The 7,285-nt window shown below is 46.4% G+C and overlaps 1 protein-coding gene across 8 annotated transcripts in view; it reads left to right on the top strand.

The window, feature by feature from the left end:
• Positions 1-7,285, top strand: part of LOC117580710 (inhibitory POU protein) — a 28,304-nt gene that overhangs the window by 18,449 nt on the left and 2,570 nt on the right. The gene's annotated exons all lie outside the window — the stretch shown is intronic.

The following is a 7,285-nucleotide window of genomic DNA, read 5'->3' as shown; positions in this document are numbered from 1 at the left end:
GTTCCTCCCCCCCCCCCCCCCCCCCCCCCCCCTGCTGCTGCTGCTGCTTGAAATCCCCCGTGTCCTTGCTGTCCTTGTGCTTGTGCAGCGTGTCGTTGTACTTTTTGTTGTTTTTATTGCACAGACTTTCCGACGCAACGGATCCGAGGGTCGAGAGCCCAGCGCCGAGCCGTGTGATTGCCACTTTCCTCCCCAACCCTCTGCTCACTGCACTTGTTCCACACTGCCGTGTGCGTGACGTGAGACATGGAGGAAGGGGGTGTGTGTGTGTCTGCGTCCCGGTTATATTGATATGTCTCCCAGTAGAGCAGGCCGAAACAGCCGGTAGCACAGTTAAGCCGGGACCGCAATGTGTAAAAAATTACGAGAACAAAAAAGAAACGGGGGAAAAAAAGCACCAGAATTGAAACAGGAGCATGGGACTTGGGTTGTTGGTTGGCGGCAGGTGGTTTGCCGGAGGCGTGTAAACTCCGGCGGTTCTGGTTGTCTCCTCCTTCCTTCCGTTTCCTTCCTTCCAATTTCGTGCCACTTCTTCTTCATTATATTTTTTTTGGGCGCAGGCCTCACTGCCACTGAAACTGCCACTGCCACTGCTACGCATGATGAGCCAGCAACAATATGTTGCCGTTAACCCTGAAACTTATTAGTGTGTGTCTGTGTTGAAGAAGTTTATTAAGCACATACACTCAGAGAGGAGTCACGCAATGCATGTCCCCTCCAGTGTACGTTTCGCATTTCAAGTTGCTTAAAGTTCAAGTTGGAAAAACGCTCTATAGCAAGAGTTTCAATCCATAAAGTGTGCCAATGTGTCCAGCTATCATATGATTACATTTTCCATTTATTATTTGGCTTAATGCACATTTAGTTTTCAATCAGTAAACGATCAAAAAGGAGAACTAGTTTCCAACAAAATGTGAATATATTTTTTTATGCACTCCAATCAAATTCGCTTATTAATATCGAGGTGTTATCGTTGATCCATCATCTGTTCTTTGCGAATAAAAACGTTGATGATGGATCGTAAATTTTAAAGGATTTCAAACCTTCATTTACAATGGCCATAAAAATGCGTACACATAAAGTTTACTCGACTGCCGTATGGTCTTGGTTGTTATACGGTCAGCGGGGGGGTACCTGTTCGATATCGATAGCTACCCTCACATTTCGAGCAGTGTAGATTGTCCTGGGAATTCCCTTGTTGCATCTCGCTCCCCTGCGCTCCGTCTCTCTCCCTCTCCCTTTTGATTTCTTGCCGATCAGGAGGATGGCAAAAGGTAAAAAGTAAAAGTAAGTAAGGCCACGAAGGCATAAACCCCTCGACACCCGTGCCCGTCCAATGGCTCGCACCGTGTCTGGCGGATATAAAAGTAAAATAAAATCTATTACGTGGCAAACCACCCCACATTTATGTGGCAATTTGTTGTTTCTCGATTGTGACTGTGTGTGCCTGTGTGCCTGAGTGTGTGTGCAGTAGAAAATAAGTAAAGTGTATCATTTTCCCATTTGTCGACCCCTTTTTGATACTCTCCAGCAGTAGCAGCAACACCACCACCATCTCCATCGAACATCGCACATCGCACGGCTACGAGTCCTTCTCGCACTTTGTCTCAATTCCCAAAACTGTCGCCCCGGCCGTTGCAATTTATGAAGATTTGTGTGTGGCCGATGCGGCCGAGGAGGGTTAGCAATAGCAAAGAGCACTTCTGCGCCCCGCCCAAACGGTTACGGCAACGGCAACGGCAACGGCCACACGGGGTTATGTGTGTGTAAGGCTGAGGTCCTGCCATCCGCAGGAGTATAGAGATGCGCCCCCTTGTTCAGGGCATGCACTTGTTTTGATTTGTTTGGAATAATAACAGATGCTTACCGTTCATATTATTCATTGTTCAAATTATTAACGCTTGACAATAAAAATTGGTGTTTGCACAGCTCTTGAAATATATATACTCCTGATCCTGGGATCCTTGGGACCACCACTGACCGTGTGGGATGGGGGGAGCCGTGTCCCCTGGCCGAGCGATTCAACAGCAAATTGCAATTTGTGCAAATATTTATGTACATTGAAAATTACTCATTTGTGTAACACCAATTAATTTCAACAAACAGCAACAGCCGCACAACAATGGCCCAAGCCATTTATAAAACTTTGTTGCTGTTGTCGGTGTGGTTCAGTTCAGTTCGGTTCGGTTCGGTTCAGTTCTCTCTCTGGTTAAACAAATCGAGAAAATGAGGTCTCCTTTGTTTCCCCAAAATAAACGATACTCGTTGCTGTTGCTTCTGTTTGTTTGCGGTGCAGAAAGGAGAGCATGGCCGGGGCAGTGGTAGCTGGAAGGGCTGCGTAGAGGCTTGGAGCTGTTCGAGGGGTTGCCGAGTCTCTCGTGTGCAGGTGCGGCACCAAGCCCTGGCAGAACAATCCATGATGCGGAGATGGAATGGTTGTGCGAAGGTGCAGACTGTTGCCTCATTATTAGGCCACTGCATTTGATACTCCATCTTGTCACACTCACTGTCCCTGCCTGTACACTCCACTCCACCACTCCACCACTTTTCACTTGTGCCACTTCAGCTTGTTTGCGTTGCAATTTTTCAAAGCGACGCTAACAAATTGCAGCTAATTACAGGCACAACTAAATGGATGAACCCACAATGGCCTGTGGGATGTGTAACCCCCGGCAGCACTTCAACTTTGCCACTCAATCAGTTCTAATGAGAACAAATAGTTGGAAGCAGAAGTAGAAGGTAAAGGGAGCACAACTTTAAGGAAAGTTTAGAAAGATAGCAGATACCTTTCTGATTCCTGGCAACACAACGACCTAGGGATGTGTCCGGGTGGGATCAATGCGAATCGGAAACTTAAACTGAAAAGTCTTCAAATGTCAAATGTTTGTAGAGCCGAACGGCACTTGAAATAGCAATCTCCATCCAAATTTTGTTGGCAAAATTATAATTGAAATTCTGGCCGGTTCCATCTCGTACTGTCCGTTGCATTCCAAAGTGTAGCGTGCAGCTGCCGTGAGTGACAGAGCGCTGAAAAGTGCAGAGTTAGACGAAAGGAAGGCCCAGAATAAGCGACCGAATGGATAAAGTGACTGCATACCAATGCATCTGCACTGAAAGGGAGCATCAACCATTCAAAATTGATCAATTTTAGGTGGTAATAGGTAATAATGAAAGTGGCGCTGGCCAAGTTGTGGCCAAGTTTCTGCATAAGCACGAACTTGATCATGCCTGCCGTGCCCACTAAATGGTCCAGCTTGGCTACGAATTCTGTGACATGATGTCTGTCATTCGTGCCAGATCCTCAAGCCCAAAAATAAGCGCAACAAAACTTTAATACAAAAATTAAGCTTGAACATGAAAAAAAAGGAAAAGAAGTGAGTCTTCGAAATGGTTAAGGACAAGAGTACAGTCTTTTAGCTTTTTGACAAGTATTTTGGAATAGTTTTCGCAATGACATGCGATCTTTGGGTGCTCTTTGGCAATCAATCAATATTTTGCCCGCAGAGACGATTCCCAAAATAACATTCCCAACATAATTCCCATATATTCGAAATTGTGAAAGTTGATGTGCTGAATGTTAATATTCCATTTCATTTCCCCCACAAAGTTCTAAGACAGCGGGAAAGTATGCTACAAAAGGAGGGACAAATGCTCTGACTGCAGGCCGACTTTTAGGGTCGTATCTGTTTGGTGCTTGGTGACGAAAGTCAGCGCCATAATATATTAACAATGCTTAAAAATTAATGAACAATAACAAAGAAGACACACACACACACACACACGTGTGGCAAGGGGATGAGCACAGAGAGACAACGACAAAAAGAAAACAAATTTACAACGAGCGAAAAGAGGCAACAACAAAGTGTGCCAAAAACGGTTTATTATGTCAAAATATGCCAAAAACAGAACGGGGAAAACCCCCACAAAGAAATAGATGCAAGAAAACTGGGCAAAAAAGTGGACAAATAAAGGAACAAGAAAATAACAGTGACAACAACAAATTACATGATATATATAATGAGGTCATTTGGGCGTAAACAATCAGAGCGACCCACCGGAAGCCGTTAAGAGAGAGAGAGAGAGAGAGAAAGAAAGAAAGGATAGGCAGACGGCAAGACATAGTCACATGTTTATCCACAAACTGGCAAATAAATAAATAATGCTCGCAGATTTGTTAATAAATTATAAAGCACAGGCGAGCACAAGTCGAACAGCAACAGCAACAAATGCGCCAATAAAAATACCCAGCAACATTGCTCATTGAACGAAGATGAGCAACTGGAACAGAGACAAGTGCATGCACTGCCAAATGTTGGCTGGCTTTTTATCTTTAAGCTTGGGAGTGTTCCTTATCAGTTTTATTCTGCAATGGCAGCGGCACGAATAAGGGTTTCTCCTGACACATCATCCTCTAAGGCATGCCAATAATTACAAATCAAATCGATCCTTGGTCTAAAGCTGAAATCACCATTTCAAAAGGAAAATAAACTTTGTCAACTTATGGCAAGAATCGTTATTTTTGTTTGTCAAATCAAGTGCAAACATACCTGAAGAAATGGGCATACCCTCTTTGCCATTCGTGGGGTATTTCACACATAAAATGGCGTCTTTACATACACACACGCACACACACACACACACACACACACATGGACAGAGCCACTGCAGCTCAGTTACTCTTGTGTGCCCCCGTGTGTGTGTGTGTGTGTGTGTGTGCGTTTGTGTGTTGTGTCTGTGAAGCAAGGAAAATCAAAGCACACAAATTTTGGCAATGCATTTGTTTCATTTCTGTTCTCCACCTTTTATGGCTAACAATTTTGTTGTTGTTTTCCTTTAATTTTGCTTTTTCTTTGTGGCATTGTTGCATTTGATTATAGAAGCAAGGAGCAAGAAGAATATAAATGGCATGCCACACCCACCCACCCACTCACTGGCTCACTCACTCACATATGTATACATATGCGTATGCCATTTGGAAGGGGGAAGAAGCTTCTGCCGCTCGAGCGAGAGCGAGGAGGAGCCTTTGGCTTTGGCTTGGCATTTCGTCTCTTCTTCTGTGTGGCGCCATCTAGCTGTGAGTGTTTTTGAGGCTCATGCCACAAGCTTTAAGAAAACAAAATCCATCATTGGGTTTTTTCTTCTGCACCGATTAGTGCCCTGTGGCCTTTAAATAATTTGATTAATTATTGTACAAATTATGCGCCTAATGAAATGGCCAGCGTGAGTCCTAGTCCTGACTCTGCCACTGCCTCTACCTCTACCGCTCTCTTCCCGGTGTCCTTAGGGGTGTGGGGCAGGGGCAAACAGCAGCCTTCGATGCTGATGCTGACGCTGACGCTGGCATCGACATCGACATCGATGGGGCACTGCCCAAATGAATTTTGCATAAGCCTCAGCCAACCACAATGCAGCACAACTCCCCTTGCCCGTTGTACTGTTACCGCTGCTGCTGCGGCTGCTGCTGCTGCTGTTGTTGTTGCTGCTGCTGCTGCTGCTGCTGCTGCTGCTGGTGATGCTGATGCCGAGTGTTTGTGTCCTGGGTCCTGGCAGCGGGATTCCCGGTCCATGGCCAAAGTCTCCACTGCCAAAATGTTCTCTCTTTCCCTCCTTGTCACTCGCCGGCGCTCTCTCTCTCTCTCTCTCTCACTCTCTCTATCTCTGGCTCTCTTTGTTGCGCCCTCTCGGTTTCTTTGTTTCTCTGTCTCCTGCGCAGGGTGGTTGAGCATTCACTGCGTCGACGACAGAGACAGGAACAACAAGGCTGAGCAGCGAGCCACAGCCTGTAGCCAGAGCAAGTGAGAGGCAGCTAGGAGAGCGAGTGAGAGAGCGCACCAAGGGTGCAAACCAATAACCGTCAGACTAATTTTGGGATTGGTTTATAATTGAAGAGTTTGCCATTGTGTTTGCTACATCCCACAGCGGCCCGTAGACTCGGAGCCAGGGCGTTGTGCCACAAGGGGAGGGCACGGCACAGGCACTGGCACTGGCACTGGCACAGCCACAGCCCCATCCAGCATCTACATAGTTTTTCCATATACATTAAGGATATACATACATATACACACATATACATACATGCATATAGTATGGCTGGGGGCAGAGAGAGAGAGAGAGAGAGCAACTGTCTCATTGTTCTGCATAGGCCTAAGCTCACGCTTCCACTCCCCTCCCCCAGGTCGCACCCACACCTTCCCGGATGACTGCTTATCATTTTAGAGTTTTACATAATTGGCACAGCGCCAGCGTCCATCCGTGTCCATGTCCGTTTCCAAGCCCATGGTCCAGGTCCTGGTCCCGGTCTCCTCATCGTGCAGCCTTTTCTAAGCGGGGGCGTGGTATGTTTATTGTACATAGAAGAAGGAGAGAGCAGAGCCAGAGCAGAGAGGGTTGGGTGGGGTGCAGTAGCCGTAGCAGTAGCAGCTCTAGTTTTACCCGCCCGATTGCGCCACATTCACAAAAAGATAAATAAATATGAGTGACCCCTTCCTGCCCTGCACTGCAGTGGGAGCTCCCAGCTCCGGCTCCCTCTGGCAGCCCGTTCAAATGAAAATGGGCAGCACTGCCTGAAACTGGAACTGAAACTGGAAGAGTAAGAGATTGGGAGTGGGAGTGGGAGTGGGTGGGCTCCTCCTCAGACATGGACTGAGGGGCTATTTGTCGTTTTGTTGTAGCATACTTTTCAGCTGTAATCAGTTTAAATGCTTAACAAAGCAACGCAATCGTAGGAGCAACAAGGAGCGAAACTACACAAAGACAGAGACAGAGGAAGGCAAACAGGAGGAAGGCATAGACAGATATAGTTAGAGAGTAGGACAGATAGAGGTGGAATACTACATGCAGAAGAGGTTTGGGGTTGGGGTTTGGGGATGGGCCACACAGTCGTGTGCTACAGCTTTTTAGTTGCTATTCATATTTGCATTAATAATTGAACAATTCTATAAATATTTGATGCCTAGACAAAAGAGTTGTGCGCCCCAGAGCGTATCCGTTTCGTTCCCGTTCGTTTCATTCCGTTTCATTCCCACTTAAGGTTAGAGCTTGTGCCAGAGGAATGAGAATGGAAATGGGCCTGATTTCTCGTTCAATTAAAGTTCGAAACACACACACACACACACACACATACACACAAAAGGGTCCCAGTCCAGATTCCCATTCCTGTTCCCGCTCGACTTGACAAGTGCAGCCCCGTGTCCTGGCTGCCAAAGGGTTGCCTGGTGGAGCAGCCGGAAAGCGGAGACTTGGGACTTTAATTAGAAGAAACTTTAAATACATGCTTTATCCCCCA

The sequence above is a fragment of the Drosophila guanche genome, unplaced genomic scaffold (assembly GCF_900245975.1).
Source record: "Drosophila guanche unplaced genomic scaffold, DGUA_6, whole genome shotgun sequence".
NCBI lineage: Eukaryota > Metazoa > Arthropoda > Insecta > Diptera > Drosophilidae > Drosophila > Drosophila guanche.
This window is presented reverse-complemented; position numbering and strand designations above follow the sequence as displayed.